This window comes from Sphaerodactylus townsendi, linkage group LG07, assembly GCF_021028975.2.
Source record: "Sphaerodactylus townsendi isolate TG3544 linkage group LG07, MPM_Stown_v2.3, whole genome shotgun sequence".
Taxonomy (NCBI): Eukaryota; Metazoa; Chordata; class Lepidosauria; order Squamata; family Sphaerodactylidae; genus Sphaerodactylus; species Sphaerodactylus townsendi.
Window position 1 is genome coordinate 5,889,504 of NC_059431.1, and position 23,860 is coordinate 5,913,363.

The following is a 23,860-nucleotide window of genomic DNA, read 5'->3' on the forward strand; positions in this document are numbered from 1 at the left end:
GTCACCTATCAGGCTTCATGTTGAGGAGTGAGGAAGCAAATCCAGTTCACCAGATTAGAGTCCACCACTGCTCATGTGGAGGAGCAGGGAATCAAACCCGGCTCTCCAGATTAAAATCCACTGCTCTTAACTAGCGCAACCCACGGGCATGCACGACTACAACATTTAACATCAGTTCTGCTATTATTTTCTCGGTATTGATTGTGTTAGAGAATAAATATTCAATTACATAATTTAGAATCAGGAGAATATTCACCCAGTATCTACTGGCAACAAGTTGGCACGTTGAAAGGGAATAGATTGGAGGGGATGGGTCCTGAAATTTGCAGTATAGAAACATGTCTCAATCTGGTGAAAAAAAATAAAGATTGCTGATTTTGCAGGATGTGTCAAATTTGCTGGCCTCCCCAAAATAAGTCTGCAGGAAGACAATAAACAAGAGCTCCGAGTTCACTCTAAGAGTGGTTGGTGAATCTGGCTGGGGGAAATCCACTTTAATAAACAGTTTGCTCTACCAACCTCTATCCCCGTGGTGGCGAACCTTTGGCACTCCAGATGTTGTGGACTACACTTCCCATCAGCCCCTGCCACCATGGCTAATTGGCAGGGGCTGGTGGGAATTGTAGTCCATAACATCTGTAGTGCCAAAGGTTCGCCACCACTGCTCTATTCTGAATGTTACATTCCTGGAGCTGCAAAAAAAGATAGAGCAAACATTCCAAATTGAAGTTTCTGCCATAGAGATCGAAGAGCATGGGGTAAAGCTCAGCCTGACAGTAGGAGGCACCCTGGGGTACAGAAATGCTATTAATAGCCAAGACTGTTTCAAGACGATCACCCGCTACGTCAGCAATCAGTTTGAAAGATATCTTCACGATGAAAGGAACCTCAACAGGTGCCACATTGTAGACATCAGAGTCCATTGCTGTTTTGATTTCATATCCCCAATCAGACATGGGTTGAAGCCTTTGGATATGGAATCCATGAGAACGCTTCAAGTAAAAGTAAACTACGCTCCTTGCTGCGCAACACAAATCAGCCTTCGATGGGGACAGGAAAAAAAGGCATAGCAGGGAGGAAGTCCGCACAGCTTTTCCCCCCAAGATGACCTCCAAACATCTTATTTCAGTCTGAGTCATCCTCTTTTGAGAAGAAGAAGAAGGAAAAGAGTTTGGATTTATATCCCCCCTTTCTCTCCTGTAAGGAGACTCAAAGGGGCTTACAATCTCCTTGCCCTTCCCCCCTCACAACAAACACCCTGTGAGGTGGGTGGGGCTGAGAGAGCTCCGAGAAGCTGTGACTAGCTCAAGGTCACCCAGCTGGCGTGTGTGGGAGTGCCCAGGCTAATCTGAATTCCCCAGATAAGCCTCCACAGGCGGCAGAGCTGGTAACCAAATCCGGTTCCTCCAGATTAGATACACGAGCTCTTAACCTCCTACGCCACTGCTGCTCCTTGAGGACATAAAACTACTGGCTTTTTTTCTTCAAGTTGTCTGCAAGATGTCTCCTCTTGCTGTGTGAAGCTCAGGAGCTGAGATGTCTTATTTTCCCCACTCACCCATTAAAACTCTCTTGTCAGTTTCCTCCACTATTTGCACCCAACATTTTGTGCTGCAGGGATTCTTGGTGCCCGCTGTCAGGATGGCCCCTTTTCGGTGATCGGGGAAGGGGACTCAAGCCTTTGCTATCAGGCGCCAGCCTATCTCCCCCCTCCTTCCGAAGTGGGGGCTGCTAGCCAGGCTGGGCCGGCATTCGCCTAGGTGTGAAGTAGTTCCTCTCCTTCGTACTCTCATTGTTGTGTTGTAATGTGTGTTGTAATGTTCCTACTCTCCCCTTTTGTTACCTTGCTGAAGCCCTGGCACCTTCTGCCCAGCGGGGGGTCGTGGGCATCAGGGATTAAAGATCCAGCCCGAGCTATGTTCCACAGAAATCGTCTATGTCTCATTATGCTTTGGCTATCCTATAAAATCTACAGTTTGAAAACTACAGTTGCTGTATTTTGGGACTGAAGTCTTACATCTGCAGCTATTTTTTTTTATTTGTGGGGTCTATCGGATATGCTACTTTTGCTGTCTGTCTGTCTGTCTGTCTGTCTGTCTGTCTGTCTGTCTGTCTGTCTGTCTGTCTGTCTGTCTGTCTGTCTGTCTGTCTGTCTGTCTGTCTTAATCTCTTGTGACTGGTGCAGTCCTTTTATTTTTTGGATGGCACCCAAAGTCATAGAATAGAATAAGAGAATCATAGAGCTGGAAGTGCCAAACAAGCCATCTAGTCCAACCCCCTGCTCAATGCAGGATCAGCCTAGAGCACAGGTGTCAAACTCACGGCCCTCCAGATGTTATGGACTACAGTTCCCATCACCCCCTGCCAGAATGATGCCGGCAGGGGATGATGGGAACTGTAGTCCATAACATCTGGAGGGCCGCGAGTTTGACACCTATGGCCTAGAGCAGTGGTGGCGAACCTTTGGCACTTCAGATGTTATGGACTACAATTCCCATCAGCCCCTGCCAGCATGGTCAATTGGTCATGCTGGCAGGTGCTGATGGGAATTGTAATCCATAACATCTGGAGTGCCAAAGGTTCACCACCACGGGCCTAGAGCATCCCAGACAAGTGTTTGTCCAGTTACTGCTTAAAGACTTCCAGTGAAAGGGACTCACCACTGCCCTAGGAAGCTGATTCCACTCTTGCACAACAATTACAGTAATTTTCTTTCTCCCTTATATCCCCTAGGGACATTTCTGCCCATGATCTAGGTTGATTATTGTGAGTCCTACCTTCTGCTGCTAACAGGAACAGCTCCCTGTCCCCCTCTAAATGACAGCCCTTCAAATATTTAAACAGACCAATCATCTCCCCGCTCAATCTCCCCTTCTCCAGACCAACCATTCCCAAGTCCCTCAGCCTTCCCTCACAGGGTTTGGTCTCCACAAGTCACACACACCTCAGAGCAACTTCTAAGCAAACATAAATAGGAAGGGGATGCATTCATGAACTTTACAATGCACTTCCTGTTCATAGAATCACAGAGTTGGAAGAGACCCCAAGGGCCATCAAGTTCAACCCCCTGCAATGCAGAAACACACAATCAAAGCACTCCTGACAGATGGCTATCCAGCCTCTATTTAGAAACCTCCAAAGAAGGTGACTCCACCATCCTCTGAGGTAGTGCATTCCACTGTCAAACAGCCCTTACTGTCAGAAAGTTTTTCCTGATGTTTAGGTGGAATTTCTTTTCCTTCACCTTGAACCCATTACTTCTGGTCCTAGTCTCTGGAGCCGTAGAAAACAAGCTTGCTCCCTCACCAACACGACATCCCTTCCAATATCTAAACATGGCTATCATCTTCCTACTAGGATTAGCAACCTCAAAGTGGTATCTGGTGATCTCCCGCTATTACGACATTATACCCAATTGAGGTCCTTCCCTTTCCCAAATTCCATCCTTTTCAGATTCCACCCTCAAAATCCCCAAACCTGGAGTTGACAACCATATTTCCTCACACGTGCAAGGTGAAGAAAAATTAACACATTATTGTTGTTTCTTTTTTAAATGCCTTATTTAGTACAGTTTATAACAGTGATACATGAAAAACATTGAAATATTAAAGATCTTTACAATACACTGTTAATAGTAAGAAAAAAGAGAAGGTAAAAAATAAAGAAGAGATAGAAAGGTAAGGAGGCGAAGAGTCAAAAAGAACAAAGAAAAGAAATCTAGATCTTAGGGTAATATGACTTACACAAAATAAAAGTACCCCTGTTTCCCCGAATATAAGACATCCCTGGAAAATAAGACGTAGTAGAGGTTTGCTGAAGTGCGAAATATAAGGCATCCCCCAAAAGTAATGCATAGCAAAGTTTTTGTTTGGAAGCATGTCCGACGAACAGAAAACAAAAAAATAAGACATCCCCTGAAAATAAGACATAGTGCATCCTTGGGAGCAAAAATTAATATAAGACACTGTCTTATTTTCGGGGAAACACGGTAATATACCTATATAGCTTAGTAAAAGAGTACATAATACAGTGACTTTCCCTTTAGTCAGCTAACAATTGTTAATATAGATCAGGTATCTATAGACTAACGATAAGCAGTTGCTCATAACTTAAGACAATTTCTAGCAGACTGTGAAACATCGGAAACCAAACAAGTTAATTCTATTTACACACATTTAACTAAACTAGGTATACTAAATCTTGGGCTACATGAACTGGCCACGATTCCCACATTATGCTATAGGTTTTAGTCAGTGGTGGGATCCAAAAATTTTAGTAACAGGTTCCCATGGTGGTGGGATTCAAACTGTGGCGTAGCGCCAATGGGAATGGGCAGGGCATGATGGGGGCATGGCTGGGCATTCCAGGGGCAGGGCATTCCTGGGTGGGGCTGTGGCAAGGACGCAGAGACTGTGCCAGGCCTGGGGCGGGAAATAAATGCACGCAGGCTGCCATGCGCCAGTGCACCCTCACACTGCTAGACTGCCGTTTCTAAGTTCTGCCCGCTACACAGCTGAGGAGTGAGGGGGGCGTAACTAAGGCAAAAATCATGTGGCAAAATCACCAATGAGTAACCCCCTCTCGGCACAGACAAATAATGAGTAACCTACTCTCGGGAACCTGTGAGAACCTGCTGGATCCCACCTCTGGTTTTAGTCGAACCATTTTTTAGACAGCGTGACAGTCTGTCCGCCATGTTAAATTCCTGGACTTTAGGTATCCAATTATTGCTGTTCCTTGACAGAATGGGTCGGGATCCACCATTTTACAGCATCGTTCCAATGCAGGAGAATGAAAGCAGGTTGGGGGGGGGGAGAAGGAATGGATGCTTTTGCCCCACCGGTATGTCGATTCAGACTGAGGAAGGGGCCGGGAGCGAACGCCAAGCGTTGAACCCAGAGGGTTAACCTGGAAGACTAGCAACAGGGGGAAAGAAAAGCAGTGGATGGTGGGGAAATTAGTCAGCGGAGAAATGACAGGGAACTTCCTACACATGCTGTTCTTTCAAGGCTGCACAGCGTCTTCTGCTTCAGAGGTAATTACATAGATTTTCTGTCTTGTACTTGCAAAAACATCGCCCAGCACTTCGCCGCTGCTGGGAGTTTGGTGCTCCGGGGCGCCAGCTGCATGGGGCTGGGAAATGTTTACACAATTCCGTTTTTAAGGTTTTCATTTTTCCAAAGAGGAATCCACTCGCGGGTCCGGGCGGGAATTTAAAAGGCGTGGGAAAAGCTTCGCGCCTCCGAGAAAGGCCACAATCCGGAGAAAAGGCCAGCTGCTGAGATTCACGTCCCGTTTTGAAGGTTCGTGACTTTGAACTGAGCAGCAGTGACTTTGAGGAGCAGCAGTGGCGTAGGAGGTTAAGAGCTCGTGTATCTAATCTGGAGGAACCGGGTTTGATTCCCAGCTCTGCCGCCTGAGCTGTGAAGGCTTATCTGCCCAGGAATTCAGATCTCAGCCTGTTACACTCCCACACACGCCCAGCTAGGAGTTGACCCAACCTTGGAGCTAGTCACACGGCTCCACGGAGCTCCTTTCAGCCCTGCACCTACCTCCACAGGGTGTTTGTTGTGAGGGGGGAAGGGCAAGGAGGTAATATGTCAGCCCTTGCAAGTCTCCTCCTGCAGGAGAGAAAGGAGGTCCCCTCAAATTCTTCCCCAGCATTTTCAATGTGAATGCCCTTGGTTGGGACCTGCAAAGTATTGTGAGAAAGAGAAAAAAATTTCTCTCTGTCAACATTTTCTACCCCATGCATAATTTTATAGACTTCAATCATATCCCCACTCAGACGCCTCCTCTCCAAACTAAAGTTGTGAAAACAGTTGTGAAAACAGTGCAAAAGAGTTTAGAACGATGGAAAAGGGTTTATACCACTTTCACACCTTTTTCACACCACTGTTTGTGGCCCGTGCAGAATCCGCCCCAGATCCTTTTCGCATGTAGTGTTGTTAAGCCAGGTATCACCCATCCTATATCTGTTCCCCTGGAGAGAATGGCTTCTTTGGAGAAGGAACTCTATGGCACTGTACCGTGCTCAAGTCCCTTTCTCCCCAGCCTCCCCAGAATCCACCTCCAAAATCTTCAGGTATCTCCCAACCAAGACCTGGCCACACTACTGGCCTTATATCCCCCTCTTTCAATCCAATGCAAACGCAAGCTGCAAATGCTGTCCTCTTTTTTCGCCTGCCTCCAAGATCAAACGTTCTCCGAAGTGTTTTTTCTGCCCCTCCTCCTAGTTGAAAGGTGTCACCTTCTGAAAGCTGGAGTGAAATACCAAACCCATTAAGGAAATCTTCCAGCAACTAACACCACTAACAAACTTTGCACGGGAAGCAAGCCGCCTTACTTTAAAAGCAGACCGACCAATAAGCAGGAACAGGGAGAAGAAATGAATCACAGCAAAAAAAAAGTATGAACAGATTGTGAAGAGGAAAAGAAGCAGGATATTGAAAAAAGAAATAATGGATTTTTGTCCCTAAAATGCTCACAGCTGGGCCAGAGATCCAGTTTATAGAGGAGGAGGGATGTGAATCCATTAGAATCACACTTTGACTGCAAAACAGGGAACAGAAGTCTTGGGAAAAAATGTTTACTTTTTTAAATCAAATGTTGAAAATTGTTCTAAACTACACTGAAAAAGTTTTTGAGAATTTGGGGGTGGGGGGTGGGGGGGTGGGGGGTTTCCCACATATTTCTATCTTGCATGTCTCCCGGTCCATCTTCCTGGAGATATTCATTCTGTAACGTAGATCCCCTTCAACCATCAAAATAAAATAAAATATTAAATTAAAATTAAACTGATTTATTGATTTTATTTTGTGCTCTATTTGTATATTCATGTTCACCGCCCTGAGCCCTTCGGGGGAGGGCGGTAAATGTAATAAATAAATAAAGAAAAATAAATAAATAAATAAATTAAAAAAATAACCATAGTGAAGGAAGGTTGCTCTTGGTTGTTTTGATCTTCCCAGCTCCAGGTTGTAGGTTTCGGGGTGGAGCTTGAATACGAAATGTAATATTGGTATCTCTATAGGAATCACTGAAAACTCTATAGTAAAGTCCATAGAGTTTCTGGTGACTCCAGGGGCGACCCTATGCTCTTTCCATTTTTTAATTGTATGTGGCTCTGCAGCAGGCAGCAGATTTTCTTTAAGAACTCTGAGTGGCTGTGGAAAACAGAACTGGGCATCCCTCCCCCAACTGGAGGCTTGACAGTGCTATAAATGTGTGTGCCCTAGAATCCTCTTCTATGTATAGGAGATCCTCAATGGTCAAATTAATAGGAATCCCTTTTATGAACATAAGAACTAGCCTGCTGGATCAGACCCAGAGTCCATCTAGTCCAGCTCTCCGCAGTGGTCACCCAGAGTGCCCGCTTTTGAGGCTCTCACCTGCAGGAATTTGAAAACTCAGTGGCCTTCTGCTGCTGCTGCTCCCTGAGCACCAGGATCCTGCTAAGGCATTGACTTTGCAGCACCTCCATGAATCAAGGAGGGATCAAGATTTGGTAGGCAGCCACCACAGATGCGACTTCTACACTCCATCAATCCGATGCATTCCAAGCCGCTTTTTGAGGCATATCCAGGTTAAGGTGGCCATCACCCACCTCCCTGTGGCGGCATGTTTCCAAACACAAATGCACATTGTGTGAAGAAGTGTTTCCTACTTTTATTAGTCCTCAATTTCTTCCCCGGCATTTCAATGGGATTGCCACCCTGGTTCCTGATATTGTGAGAAAGAGAGAAAAATTTCTCTCTGTCAACATTTTCTACCCCATGCATAATTTTATAGACTTCAATCATATCCCCGCTCAGCCGTCTCCTCTCCAAACTAAAGAGTCCAAACGCTGCAGTCTCTCCTCATAAGGAAGGTGCTCCAGTCCCTCAATCATCCTCGTTGCCCTTCTCTGCACTTTTTTCTATCTCTTCTATTTTTTAAGGACAGAAGTGGGCAGACCACTCTCAACAACGCTGGGGCTCAGAAAAAAAAGGCTGTGGTATGTTTTTAACTGCCCTACTACAGATAGAAGCTGGCAGGCAGAGCAAGCTGAGGCTCCCATCTCAACAGCTCAGCACTGACACCACAACAGGTGGCCAGCAGTGGTATTACCATTTCCACCCAGAAAAAAAAAATCAGCTCTGAGTCCAAGCTGGCCTTAAAAACTGTTCTGGCCTGGTACTTTATATTCAGGCTGAGGCCCACCTGCTGGACTGTCTGGCAGCCTGCACGCTTATCCGTATGCTTGACGGCCTGCGTATCGTCCCCCCGGAGTATCATCCACCTGCTCGGCCACCTGTGCTCGCCTGTTAGCCAACTGCCTAGAGACCCTTTCCAAGTGGGAAAGAGGGACAGAATTAGCGCAGAAGGCTGCAGCGAGCGGAACAGGAAGCCATGGCGGGGAAAGTGCAAAAGAATCCCAAGAATCTTGCAGACTGGCCTGAGCTGACCTGAGCTTCGGCTGCCAGTCACTAGCGGCGGAGTAACGCAGCTAAGCACTGAACACCGCAACCCATTTCTTTTCCTGCGGCCCCACAAGTCAGATGTTTTCAGGCAGTGCCGAGTCCCATGCTCCTATGTGACGTACTCCCCCAAAAATTATTCTGGCCCTATTCAGCTGCAGTTTTGCATTATATGTATGAAATTATATTTCCTAGAATGAAAAAAGAAAAGTTTAAGGATGGCTCGTGGATGATTAACATTGCCAAACCTAGCAACACAATTGTCATTAAGCATAAGCATAAGCATTTTATTGTCATTGCGCACGCACAACGAAATTTACAGCAGCATTCCTCGATGCCCACCATTTCAGACTCATACCCCATCCTCACTTTCCCCTTCCTCCATCCATCCCTACCCAGCCCCAAACACATCAACACGAAGCCGCGGAGTTCAGCATCGCCACAGCTCTAGAGTAGAAGCCGTCTCTAAGCCTCTTTGTCCTAGTTTTGAAGAGAAGAAGAGTTTTGGATTTATATCCCCCCTTTCTCTCCTGCAGGAGACTCAAAGAGGCTGACAATCTCCTTGCCCTTCCCCCCTCACAACAAACACCCTGTGAGGTGGGTGGGGCTGAGAGAGCTCCGAGAAGCTGTGACTAGCCCAAGGTCACCCAGCTGGCGTGTGTGGGAGTGCACAGGCTAATCTGAATTCCCCAGATAAGACTCCACAGCTCAGGCGGCAGAGCTGGGAAGCAAACCCGGTTCCTCCAGATTAGATACATGAGCTCTTAACCTCCTATGCCACTGCTGCTCCTGTTGATAGACCTGTATCGTCTGCCGGATGGTAACAGTTCAAAAAGAGAGTGTCCTGGATGAGACGGGTCTCTCAGAATATTTTGGGCTTTCTTTCGGCTTCGGGAATTATAGAGTTCTTCCAAGGAGGGGAGAGGGCAGCCGATAATCCTATGTGCAGTAGTGATCACCCTTTGGAGCGCCTTCCTATCTGCCACTGTGCAACTGGAGAACCACACACAGATGCAGTAGGTTAAGACACTCTCTATAGCACAGCAGTAAAAGGACACCAGGAGTTTTCCATTCAGTTGTTGTTTCCTTAAAAGTCTCAGATAGTACAGTCTTTGGACTTCCTTGCATAAGTGTCAAGTACCTTCAAATCTTAATCACATGAAATGGGGACGGGGGGAGAAAAGAAGGTTCCCCTTGTGAATAATCATGGGCAACTTACAAATGGCCAGAAAGAGCCAGCGTGGTGTAGTGGTTAAAAGCAGGTGGATTCTAATGTGGAGAACCAGGTTTGATTTCCGACTCCTCCACCTGAGTGGCAGAGGCTTATCTGGTGAACCAGATGTGTTTCCGCACTCCTACATTCAGAGGTGGGATCCAGCAGGTTCTCACCAGTTCCCGTGAGTGGGTTACTAATTATTTGTGTGTGCCGAGAGGGGGTTACTAATTGGGTCCGCTTTTCCGTTAGAAATTCCATTAGGTCCAAAAATCATAAAGTCCTGTTGTTTCCTATGTGGCTGGTTAGCGAAGGTGGAAAACGGGATCATTCTCCCTGTTGGGCTGTTTTAAAAACATGTTTTAGAAATATGGTCAAGTTCCTTGTTTAAGGAAAGTATCCTTCTTTTGAGTTCTAGAAACAAATTTAAGTATTTGAAAGTATGAAGTATTTGACAGGCAGTCAATTAGAGGAGAAGTAGTTGTTTCTGTTGGCAGTAGACGATAGGACTTGCTACAATGAGTTTAAATTATGGACAGAAAGATACCAGCTGGAAATTAGGAACTTTTTTTTACAGTAAGAGTTTTTTACTGTAACAGAGAAATTATTAATGCCCCGCCCCCAGAATGCCCGGCCACGCCCCCATCGTGCCCCGCCCAGCCCCATTTGCGCTAGGCCACTGTTTGAATCCCACCACTAAGGGAACCTGTTACTAAAATTTTTGGATCCCACCACTGCCTACATTCCTGCTGGGTGATGTTGGGCTAGTCACAGTTCTCTCAGAACTCTCTCAGCTCCACTGACCTCACAAGGTGTGTGTTGTGGGGAGAGGAAGGGAAATGAGTTTGTAAGCCACCTTGAGTCTCCTTACAGGAGAGAAAGGCGGGGTATACATCCAAACTCTTCTTCAAACAGTCTGCTGATGGGTTGGGTGCCTGATCGCCACTGGCAAATGGGAATTGCAAGGATCCCCACTTCACTCTGCAATTGGACGAAGGTCTGGCATGTTGAGTTCTGTGGTGGAGGAATATACAACCCTTTTAGCATCTCTTTGTTGTTGTTATTCTGAGACGGACTATAGTTGAGGCATTAGTCCTCTCTAGGAAACCCAGAGAACATTATTCTAATCTGAGGAAGGGGTACATAGAACCAGGGGGCATTCAAAATGCTGGGGGGAAGAAATAGGACTAATAAAAGGAAACACTTCTTCACGCAACGTGTGATTGGTGTTTGGAATATGCTGCCACAGGAAGTGGTGATGGTCACTAACCTGGATAGCTTGAAAAGGGGCTTGGACAGATTTATGGAGGAGAAGTCGATTTATGGCTACCAATCTTGATCCTCTTTGATCTGAGATTGCAAATGCCTTAACAGACCAGGTGATCGGGAGCAACAGCCGCAGAAGGCCATTGCTTTCACATCCTGCACGTGAGCTCCCAATGGCACCTGGTGGGCCACTGCGAGTAGCAGAGAGGTGGACTAGATGGACTCTGGGTCTGATCCAGCTGGCTTGTTCTTATGTTCTTATGTTCTTCTTATATATCATTCCACACAGAGTTGAACTGGTTTCTACCTAGGTTAGCCTCAGTGAATCCCCACTGCCACCGAGCTCAACATTGTTTTGTCTCAGTTCTCCCCCCCCAGAACTGCGACATTCTTGTCGCAGTTATGAACTACACTTTTCTGCTGGAACAAGGTCGATACCGCTTCGAAGTGGGGAAGCATCGAAACGACACCTCATCCGTTCAACCCATCACGAGCCGCTTTTGTGGCATGCGCAGAATGGAAGAAAGCACATGTAACTGTAAACTGTAAACTGTAAAAACTGTAAAAAAAAAGAATGCTCCCGTTTCCCGCCGTAACACAAGCGCCAATCACGATCGAGGGGTGAAACAGGCACCAAGATGATCCCGCCCACTTAGCTTGGTTCCAGGGGGCTAACTCAGTTGCTGTGGGGACAGCCTGGAATCGCCCTCCACTGAAGGGAACCGAGTCGACCTTTGCTCCCTTCTGTAGTGGGGAAAACCCCCTGGAGGACTTAGAATGCAGCAGTCAGGTGGCTGACTCAGATACATTCAATGAAGCTTGCACCCAGGAAAGCGGATTGCAACTCATTAGACTTTCCAGGGCTGTGTTGCACTCATTCCCTTGGTTGTTGGAATCCATGCCTTGTTTTTGTTGGAACCTTTACAATGGAGGAAACGGGTCAATTGTCTTCAGCTGCATGTGCTGTTTGACACCTGCAAGTCCTCAAGAAGGCCCTTCAGTCATACTAATGAGCTAATCCTGTGATGGGCTCATCAGATGCGCTGCCTTCGATTATGGCAACTTCACACGGCAACCTGGGCAACGGCGAAGTTCCCAGCATCACAATTTCATGAGAAGTTTGACTGGTTCATTTTGCAAGCCCTCAGTTTTCCTGGCTGGGTCTTCTGAGTCATGCTTTCGCAGGGGTGTACCACCCACGGGGACACATCGGGTCAACTGTCCCCAGGTTGCGACCATTTAGTCACCCCCCACACACCCCTCCAACTTTCCCCTGAGTCCATACACTGACTTCAAGACCTGGTGCAAAAAAAGTTGTTTTGTCGGTGTGGGGGAGGGCAAGGGGGCGGGAGGGAGGGGGAAACTCAGATTTTGCACCAGGCTGCATTTTCACTAGATATGCCTCTGAGCTCTTGCCACCGTAGATGACTGGATAAGGCAACCCATCTGGTTGATATTGATACTTTCAGAAGTTATGCCCAATAGACAGCTAACATTTCTGGGGAGGGGGAGGGAACTAGATTTGGCAAACCTTCTGCTCTGCCAGAAGTGCTCCTGGCGATCACATCTGGTGCCTACCAGCGTACATTACTTCTGAGTTTTACTATAGAGTTTCCAGTGGTGGGATCCAAAAATGTTAGTAACAGGTTCCCATGGTGGTGGAATTCAAACAGTGGTGTAGTGCCAAAGGGGCTGGGCGGGGCACAACGGGGGTGGGGCCAGGCATTCCGAGGGCGGGGCATTAATAATTTCTCTGTTACTGTTAAAAACTCTTACTGTAAAAAAAAAGTTCCTAATTTCCAGCTGGTATCTTTCTGTCCATAATTTAAACTCATCATAGCAAGTCCTATCGTCTACTGCCAACAGAAACATCTACTTCTCCTCTAATTGACTGCCTGTCAAATACTTCATACTTTCAAATACTTCATTTTGTTTCTAGAACTCAAAAGAAGGATACTTTCCTTAAACAAGGAACTTTACCATATTTCTAAAACATGTTTTTAAAACAGCCCAACAGGGAGAATTGTCCCGTTTTCTACCTTCGCTAACCAGCCACATAGGAAACAACAGGACTTTATGATTTTTGGACCTAATGGAATTTCTAACGGAAAAGCAGACCCGACTAGTAACCCCCTCTCGGCACACACAAACAATTAGTAACCCACTCTCGGGAACTGGTGAGAACCTGCTGGATCCCACCTCTGAGAGTTTCTAACAATCCCTAGAGTTACCCATTTTCACTTCCGGGTACAACCCGGAAATGATGTCAGTGGCATCACCAGTGTCACATGCCCCATGTCTCCACCCCCCAGCCTTTCCGCTGGCTACTGTAGGCATAACCAAGAATCGCCTTTCTTTTCTTCTGTACTTCTGCATAACATTACTGAAATCTATTTGACTGCCATGATTATTCCTCCGGGGAAAAGACTCCGGACAAATCTCCCGAATTGGAATGATTGATCCCTCTGTGCTTTGAACTGAAATAAACGGCCTTTCCCAAACAATGACATTCATGAAATATACAGAAATGGTAGTTTGTTCTCTAGCCATACCTCCCACCTCTTTCCCCCCCTCCCAGCCAAATCCCTTCATAATCAGCGGTGCCGTAATGCTATCTAAACAAGCATGCACATAAAGAAACAAACCAAGATCAATAGCAATAATTTGACACACTCACTCTCTCACACACACACACACCTCCTTCTCCGTGAAAACATCAATAGCAGAAAGGCACAGTGTGGCTAGCTGAGGGAAAGAAATAGACTTGGCAGCAAGCGTTGACAGAAGATTAAATAACCACATATCAGATGGAAGAAGGGGGAAAAATTCAATGAAAAGTGAATGCATATCCGTGATGTACCGGTGGTAGGAGCTAAATTGTGTGAGATTTGTAATAAAAAAAATTATCTCCCTCTTCCAGTCATTCAATTACGTTTTGGACTAGATGTCTGCTTTTCCAATACAGGCCATCTTTTCTGTCTTCACCATAAAGGCGACTGAAAGGCAAGCAAGCAGGAAATGAGGTGCCGTATGGAGTCAAGCTGAAAAACAGTTTCATGGTCTTGACTCTCTGCTTTCTTCACCTGTACATCCCAAGGTAGCGTCAGCTTCTCCTGTCCTTTTGTCTGGTGGGCAGGAAAAAAACACACATCCGCCGTAGAACAACTGGAGAGGCCTAAAGCCATTGCTGAAGGTAGCAGATCAGTATCAGTTTACTCCAAAGTTGCCCTAAGCAAAATCATGAGACAGCAAATGAGAATGACTAGTGGGTTGCTGGTGAGGTGGGCTAGTCTGATCTCACTGGATCTCGGAAGTGAAGAAGGGTCATCCCTGGGCCTGCTCCATTCTGTCCACATTCTGGGCAATCTTTTTGCAGCAGACTGAGTACAAACAGAGACACAACTCAGTGGCCAAGATGATCCACTGGAATTTATGCAAGAACTACAACATAAGAACAGCTACGAACTGGTGGGGACATTGTCCAGAGAAAGTAATGGAAAATGAGAAGGTCAAGATCCTGTGGGACTTTGAATCCAAACGGATTATTATTATTATTGTTGTTGTTGTTGTTGTTGTTGTTGATTTCACAGCTGCCAGATCGCTTTTAGCGTACGGTTGTTACGGCAGCTGGTGTCCAATTTAAGGCCTCACCCGCAGAGGCCTAGGGGGGGGGGTAGTAAGCCATACATCAGTGTAATCAGTATTACCGTCGCGGATCTCAGCAGGGCTGCCTTCTGAATCTGACAGATGTTAATTTTGTCAACTCGAAGGTGTTTCAAGTGCTGCCCTAGTGTTTTCGGGATGGCCCCCAGCGTGCCGATTACCACTGGGACGACCTCAGCTACGGTTTGTCTGCTTCATAGATGCAGAAGCTTCACGATTTTTTTCAAATTGTAGGTATCTGAAAGTGACAGCCTTCCGGTATTCTTTTATCAATGACGCTGCTGTCACCGGGGACTGCTATGTTGATGATGATCACTTTTTACGATGTATTGTATGTTGTGGTTATTGTTATTACTGGCCAGATTTCCCCAGCTGCCAGATCTTTAGCTGGCTGTTGGCCTTCATTACAATGGAGCCTCACCCAGAGGCCTGAGGAAGTTAATAATGTATCAGCGTAATATGGCCAGTGGGGATCCCAGCAGGACTGCCTTCTGGTTTGGAATACTGGCTGGTGCGTAATTGGCGAAGATCGCTTTCAAGTGCCCTATTGTTATTCATGGCTATTATTATTCATTATTGTATTATTATTATTATTGCTTGTTATTATTATTATATTATTATTTATTAGCCGATACATTCATTATTATTATTCTTAGCCATTCGCCATTAATTATTGTATCACTTGCGCCCTCCCCCGAAAGGCTCTGGGCGGTTGACATCATGTAAGTAGAGCACAATTTACAACATCAATAATTTACAGTACAAACTTACGGCTCTATTGGTATTAAAACAACTAAAAACCCCTATAAAACACAGTGTTCCAAATTACACCCCAAGATCATATTGGCCTTTTTTGTTGCTGCATCACACTGGTTGCTTAGATTTACTGTCCATCCATACCCCAAGGTTTTGCTCATGCACACAGTTATCCAAAAGGATATCTCTCACCCAGTATAAAAGTTCCTCTTTTTTTTACCCAGATGGAGAACTCAACACTTATCCTTGTTGAATTGCACCTTGTTCACATCTTCCCCCTTTCCCAGCATATTGTCATCTTGTTGAATTCTGTCTCTATCTTCTGGTGTCTTTTCTGCTTCTCCTAATTTGGGGTCATTCATCCCCTCATCCAGATCATGAGCTCATATGGAGGAGTAAGACATCAAGCCCGGTTCTTCAGATTAGAGTCCACCTGCCCTTAACCACTACACCACACTGGGTTGGCAGAAACTCAGGGTCCTTTTCAGTGGTGGGATTCAAATAATCTAACAACTGGTTGTTTACAAGCACCATTTTAACAACCGGTTCTGCCAAAGTGGTGTGAACCTGCTGAATCCCGCCACTGGTCCTTTTCCACTGCCAGCCCATAATTTAGGACCTCTCTCTCTCTCTCAGAAGGTACAAATGGCACTTTTACAGACAATTCACTATAAAACAAAATGTTTCCATTCCAAGACGTTTTGAAATGTTTCCCAAAAGTTCTCATGTTATTGGTCCTTGGTGATATTTTGTACCTGTTTTTTCCGACTGTGTGATCTGATGGTTTTTCAAATCCATTCCCTGCTGCCTTCAGTGGTTCTTATGCAACAGAAAGGTGACATAAATTAACGAAAAGGAGCAAATCCACAAAAATATAAAAGTAAGCAAGTAGGACATTGAAGGATTCCAGAGACATTCCGCTTCGGACATTAACCCAGGCAATGTATACTTCAGCCAGAAATTCAAAGGAGGAGGCCTTACCGGGCCATTTGCTGGCGCCCTGGGGACCTTCAGCCGCCCGTCCCCGGGGAACTACGGTCGCCCCAGGCGGCGCTGCTAAAATGCAGCAGCACTGACCTGGCTCCCCTCCTCCACCCCCAGGGCGGCGTCAGGCGGCCTCCAAAAACCTCCCTCCTGGAGGGAGGTTTTTGGAAAACAGCGCATTCCGGGCGGCGTGGTGCGAACGGCACCGCTGGGAACACACTGTTCTCCCCGTCCCTCTCCCACTCACCTCATCGTTTTTGTCACTCTACTGGACTGCTGAGACCCTCCCTCGGCATCCTCCCTGACCCCTGAGAGGTTGCTGAGGCAGGCTGGGGCAGGTCTTAGCAGGTGCTTAGCAAGGCGGCTTGAAGGCAGCGAGTTGATTGGTGGGACGGGGAGCAGGCGACTCCTTTCCTGGCTCTCTGCAGGGGCCGCTCGCATGCTCCCGTGCGAATGGCCCCCACCCCTCCACCGGCAGAATTCCTGCCGGTGGGGGAGCGCCCTTTCCGCAGTGCGGAAAAGGCCTTGGTTTGAAATTATCTTTGGCTGCCTAGACATATGGATGCATACCACAGGTAAAAATGGTTTGAGGTGTGGGACAGTTCCAGGAGCTCATTTGGCCATTTCCACACAAACCTCCTAAAACATTTTAAAGCAGGGGAAAAAACCAGACATCTTTCTGTGCTGTGGGGAATAGGCCTTTGCATCTCGTTTGAAGACAAACACGAACAACCTTTTCAATCATTACGGAACATATTTCTAATGGAAAGCCTCCTTGATCAGCAATGAAACAAGTTAATCTGACCATTCTGTCGGCAAAATTGGTATATTGAGGGGAGGGACTAAATTATATTCTCCATTCCTAGTTGCTAATGCCATATTTGGCACAACAGTCCAGGGATGCTTTGAATAATGAGATCGTTTCCCCGAACCTCCCCTGGTTAACAGGTATGCTGCCGTGTCGCTGATGAACATATGCAGCTGTTTTGGACTGGGTTCGAGTCCAGCCCCCTGCTGCTGGCATCTAGTCCACATCACTGCTTGAATGAGCAGAGAATGCCAAAAAGGAGGGAATGGGACTCTTTGGTTTGGAGAGGAGGCGTCTGAGGGGGGATATGATTGAAGTCTATAAAATTATGCATGGGGTAGAAAATGTTGACAGAGAGACATTTTTCTCTCTTTCTCACAATACTAGAACCAGGGGGCATCCATTGAAAATGCTGGGGGGAAGAATTCGGACTAATAAAAGGAAACACTTCTTCACGCAATGTGTGATTGGTGTTTGGAATATGCTGCCACAGGAGGGGGTGACGGCCACTAACCTGGATAGCTTTAAAAAGGGCTTGGACAGATTTATGGAGGAGAAGTTGATCTATGGCTACCAATCTTGATCCTTCTTGATCTGAGATTGCAAATGCCTTAGCAGACCAGGTGAGCAGGAGCAACAGCCGCAGAAGGCCATTGCGTTCACCTCCTGCTTGCGAGCTCCCAAAGGCACCTGGTGGGCCACTGCGAGTAGCAGAGAGCTGGACTAGATGGACTCTGGTCTGATCCAGAAGGCTCATTCTTATGTTCCTATGTTCTTATGTTCTTATGTTCTTAATGGCATTTATATGATGGTGCTTGGTCACTTCTAGGATGACAGCGTTGCCAGATGATAGCTCTAGGTCTCCCAGAATTACAACTGATTCCAGATGACAGAGATCCGTTCCCTTGGAGAAAACGGCTGATTTGGAAAGTGGGATACTCATCATTAAAGGCTGTTAGGGTTGACAACTTCCAGGTAGGACCTGGAGATCTCCCAGATCAGCTCTGCTACAGAAAATGGCCACCTTCAAGGGGGGATTCTATGGCATAATACCAGGTTCCACCCTCCAAAGCGCTATGTACTTCTTAACCCATAACTGCAATCCTATGCCAGAGCTGGAGCGAGGGGGAACTGTGTCCGGGGTACATGTGCACCCTGCGGCCCCTGCCACAGCCTTGCCCACCATGCCATGCCCCAGAACACCCCCACCACAGCCTGGAATGCCCCCACCATGTCCCCTCGGTCCTACGCCATTGCCCTATGCCTTACTGAGATCCCTCCCCAAACCCATCCTCCAGACTGGTGAACGCTGGGAATACAGCTGATCTTCAGGTCACAAAGATCAGTTCACTTGGGAAAGATGGCCCCTTTGGGAGATCATCAAGAACCGAATCCAACACTCTAACCATTAATCCAGAGACACCCCCCCCCCATGACACAAAGTGGTAAACTGCAGGGCACCAGTCAAAGGTCAGCTCACAACCTGAGTTCGATCCTGACAGAAGTTGGTTTCAGGTACCTAGCTCAAGGTTGATTCAGCCTTCCATCCTTCTGGGGTTGGTAAAATGAGTACCCAGCTTGCTGGGATCAAAGTACAAATGACTGGGAAGGCAATGGCAAACCACCCTGAAAGCTAGTTTGCCTAGTAAACATTGTGATGTGATGTCACATCTCCTTGGTCAGTAATGATCTGGTGCTTGGAAAGGGGACTTCTTTTACCAATAACCATGAACCCATCCTGTGTATGACAAATGTAAATTGACATAAAAACACCCACAGTCCTATAGCCCAGAGGTGGGATCCAGCAGGTCCTCACAGGTTCCCGAGAGTAGGTTACTAATTATTGGTGTGTGCCGAGAGGGGGTGACTCATTGGTGATTTTGCCACGTGATTTTTGCCTTAGTTACGCCCCTCCTCTCAGCAGTAGCGCGCAGAACTTGAAGCAGTCTAGCAGGAGGTGCAGCCGGCGCCCGCGTGCATTCGTTTCCTGCCCCAGGACTGGTGCAGCGGCTGCGTCCTTGCCACAGCCCCGCCCAGGAATGCCCTGCCCCAAAATGTCCGCCCACACCCCCGTCGTGCCCCGCCCAGCCCCATTGGCGCTACGCCACAGGTTGAATCCCACCACCATGGGAACCTGTTACTAAAATTTTTGGATCCCACCACTGCTATAGCCCATAGCCCTGTGAACATCAGTACTGTCAGAGAGGGAGAGATAACACCCACCTTGTTGTTCCTAATTTACTGAGGAGCACAGATGCTGAAAGGGAACTTCATTGTCACGAGTTCCAGACCCTGCTGATTTATGTGGTGTAGGGAAAAAAAATGCCCCGCATTTTGGAAAACCGCGCGACCAAATGACGACAAACCTTAGAGGGTTTTTTTGCTTGTCTTTCCAAGACCTTTGTCATCTGTAGCCCGTGTTTTCTCTGACCTTGATGGTGTTGCGCATTGTGAGTTCTTTCGAAAAGGATAATTCTGAAAGAAACCTCTCCGGTGTATTGGGCTCAAGCGTGGCAGATTCTACCTCAGAATGAAGAATTCTTCATTCTGCTTGATGTGTTTACCATGAGCCTGAGAGACCTCCCAAACATCTAAACAGGCATGAATATGTAGATTATCTCAGCAAGCTGTGGCCAGTGCTAGATATTCCTTTTCCTGTATTAATATTTGCATTATGCCAACACATTCTCTGGAGGAGTGTAAATATGCTTACGAACACATTCGCTCTCTCATGCACACACACACAAAGAAAAGCACAGAGGCAGGAAATGGAGTGAGGGGGAGAATGTAAGCCATAGTGCTTTTTCACCAAGAAAACTGAAATCCAAAAATCAATCTTTCTTTCTTTCTTTCTTTCTTTCTTTCTTTCTTTCTTTCTTTCTTTCTTTCTTTCTTTCTTTCTTTCTTTCTTTCTTTCTTTCTTTCTTTCTTTCTTTCTTTCTTTCTTTCTCTCTCTCTCTCTCTCTCTCTCTCTCTCTATCTATCTATCTATCTATCTATCTATCTATCTATCTATCTATCTATCTATCATATTTTATTTATTTATTTATTTATTTATTTATTTATTTATTTATTTATTTATGGACCGCCCAATCCCCAAGGGGCTCTGGGCGGTGCACAGCACTATCTATATACAATATATAACAAGGGTCACAATAGTGACCATATATACTAAAATCCATTAAAACCATTAAAACCATTTAAACAGCGGTCAAAAACAGTAACAATAATAATGGCGTTCTGTAACCCAATTCCTTGAAAACCACCCCAAAAAGGAGGGAGCGGCCGGACTCCTCCCTAAAAATAACAATAAATATGCAAAAATAAATTATAAAAGATAGGGAGCAAAGGAGCCCAGGAGCAAGGCAAAGAAGGGGGGGCGCACCTCAGCGACTGGACACTCCAAAGGCCCGGCTGAACAACTCCGTTTTACAGGCCCTGTGGAATTCACCAAGGTCCCGCAGGGCCCGGACAGCTGGAGGAAGAGTGTTCCACCAGGCTGGGGCCGGGGCCGTAAAGGTCCTGGCCCGTGTGGAGGCCAGCTGCATCATTGAGGTCTATTTGTTTCTTTAGTCTATTTGTTATGTCCCTTTCCAATGTGGTACATGCAAGATTCTCGGGGAACATTCCAGGAAGGTCCTGAGTTGTTGAACTTGAGTAATAGAGATGAATTTTCACGTGAAATGGGCTCATTGTGAAAATGGAGTTCCACACCTGGGTGAAAAAAATGAGCAGCGCACATCCTGGATGGGGAGTACACTTCTGGGTAACACTATGTGTGAACCAGAACTTGGGGTTCAGGAGGGACTGTAAGCTGAATATGAGCATGTGGTGTGATGCAGCAACAAAAAAGACTAATGCGATCTTGAGGTGTATCAGTAGGGGAATAACATTCCAATCAAAAGGTTTCATAGTCCCGCTGTACTTTGCGTTGGTCAGGCCTCACCTGGAGTATCGTGTACAGTTCTGGAGTTTGTGTACTGAGAGCAGCAGTAGCGTAGGAGGTTAAGAGCTCGTGTATCTAATCTGGAGGAACCAGGTTTGATTCCCAGCTCTGCCGCCTGAGCTGTGGAGGCTTATCTGGGGAATTCAGATTAGCCTGTGCACTCCCACACACGCCAGCTGGGGGACCTCGGGCTCGTTGCAGCTTCTCGGAGCTCTCTCAGCCCTGCCTACCTCACAGGGTGTTTGTTGTAAGCCCCTTTGAGTCTTCTGCAGGAGAGAAAGGGGGATATAAATCCAAAACTACTCCTCCTCCTCCTCCTCCTCCTCCTCCTCCTCTTCTTCTTCTTCTTCTTCTTCTTCTTCTTCTTCTTCTTCTTCTTCTTCTTCTTCTTCTTCTTCTTCTTCTTCTTCTTCTTCTTCTTCTTCTTCTTCTTCTTCTTCTTCTTCTGGGACCTCACTTCAGAAAGGATGTGGACAGAATGGAGAGCAGAGAGGAGCGAATGTCCTGTACCTTTAATAGCTGCAGCAGGCACTATTCCAAAGAAGAAACAATTGCTTTTGAAATTTCTGACTGTGCCACAGCTGGACATAAAGAAATAAAACTGACAAAGTTTTTCCCCTCCATTTTATTTTCGTATTGGGGGAGGATGGTCTCGGCGAGGTTTGCGCAAGAACGGGGTCATTAAAAAGAAAGCAACTTTGCTTATAAGAAATTCTAATGTTCATTAAAAAATAAAAATGACGGCATTTGAACCGAAATCCAACAGATGTTTGGAGATTTCCTGTTTCCATTTATGAAAGATGACTCCAATATCGGACTGTGCATGTGGTGGAATGGACCCTCAACTCCCTGTATTTGCAGATTCTTTTCAATTAATGATACAGTTTGCTGCAGCAAGAGTATTTTGAAAGAAATTACCCATTTTAAGAGTTTCAGTGCACTGCTTAACAACTGAACCCACCTTCGAACGAATTGGTTTAAATCCACCACCTTGAACAAAGAAATGATATAGTAGTAGTAGTAGTAAGACTCCGGGTAACTTACAAGCTTCTTTTCCTTCCTCTCCCTACAACAGAAGAAGAAGAAGAGTTTGGATTTATACCCCCCCTTCTCTCCTGCAGGAGACTCAAAGGGGCTTACAATCTCCTTGCCCTTCCCCCCTCACAACAAACACCCTGTGAGGTGGGTGGGGCTGAGAGAGCTCAGAAAAACTGTGACTAGCCCAAGGTCACCCAGCTGGCGTGTGTGGGAGCGTACAGGCTAATCTGAATTCCCCAGTTAAGCCTCCACAGCTCAGGCGGCAGAGCTGAGAATCAAACCCAGTTCCTCCAGATTGCTGCTCCCCACAGACACCTTGTGAGGCACGTGGGGCTGAGAGAATCGTGAGTAGCCCAAGGCCACCCAGCAGGAATGTGTAGGAGTATGGAAACACATGTGGTTCACCAGATAAGCCTCTGTCACTCAGGTGGAGGAGTGGGGAATCAAACCCGGTTCTCCAGATTAGAATCCACCTGCTCTTAGCCACTATGCCACACTGGCTCTTTATCACGAATGGACACTCAAAACTATTATGGCTGGACAATCGAAACTTTACTCATCATGGCCTGGCCTCTGCAAAATGCTCTTTGGAAATTGGATAAATGCTCCCAATCCAAACCGATTTGTATTTTCAAAGGCTCTCATGGCTGGAATCAATTGGCTGTTGGGTGTTTTTCAGCTCATGTAACCATGGTCTGGTAGTTTTTGCTCCTAACATTTTGCACTAAACTATGGCTGGTATCTTCAGAAGAGTGTCACGGAAAGATGTGTTTCTCTCTGGGGCACGGTGTGGAGGGATTGTGGGGTGGGATACATTTTTGTGCTCTTTACAGGGCTGTGGTGTGTGTGTGTGTGTGTGTGTGTGTGTGTGTGTGTGTGTGTGTGTGTGTGTGTGTGTGTGTGTGTGTGTGTGAAAGTGACAGCCATAGATGTGGGCAAAATGTTACGAGCAAAAACTATTTATTTTATTACATCATTATACTGCCCTTCCCCTTATGGGTTCAAGTTGGCTACCAGACCACAGCCAGAAAACATGCAACAACCCAAACAAATTTGGTTGTGTTGAAAAAGCTCAGCTCCCCGGAATGAAAGAGTTCCTTTGGAGAGTGGATTGTATAGCCCTACACCCTGATGAAGTCCTTCCCAAATCCTGACCCCTCCAGGATCCACCTCCAAATTTCCACCGATGTCCAAACCTTGTATTGGCAACCTTAGTTGTGGACTCAGCAAACAGCTTAAGAACATAAGAACTAGCCTGCTGGATCAGACCAGAGTCCATCAAGTCCAGCACTCTGCTACTCGCAGTGGCTCACCAGGTGCCTTTTGGAGCTCACATGCAGGATGTGAAAGCAATGGCCTTCTGCTGCTGCTGCTGCTGCTCCTGAGCACCTGGTCTGCTAAGGCATTTGCAATCTCAGATCATGCAGGATCAAGATTGGTAACCAGAGATCGACTTCTCCTCCATCAATCTGTCCAAGCCCTTTTTAAAGCTATCCAGGTTAGTGGCCATCACCACCTCCTGTGGCAGCATATTCCAAACCCCAATCACACGTTGCATGAAGAAGTGTTTCCTTTTATTAGTCCTTATCCCCCCCCCCCCCAGCATTTTCAATGAATGCCCCCTGGTTCTAGTATTGTGAGAAAGAGAGAACAATTTCTCTCTGTCAACATTTTCTACCCCATGCATAATTTTATAGACTTCAATCCTATCCCCCCTCAGACACCTC

General features: G+C 46.5%; 1 pseudogene; it reads left to right on the top strand.

Annotated features, from left to right (window-relative positions):
* The first annotated feature begins 338 nt into the window (after positions 1–338).
* Positions 339–23,860, top strand: part of LOC125436404 — a 32,228-nt pseudogene continuing 8,706 nt past the window's right edge.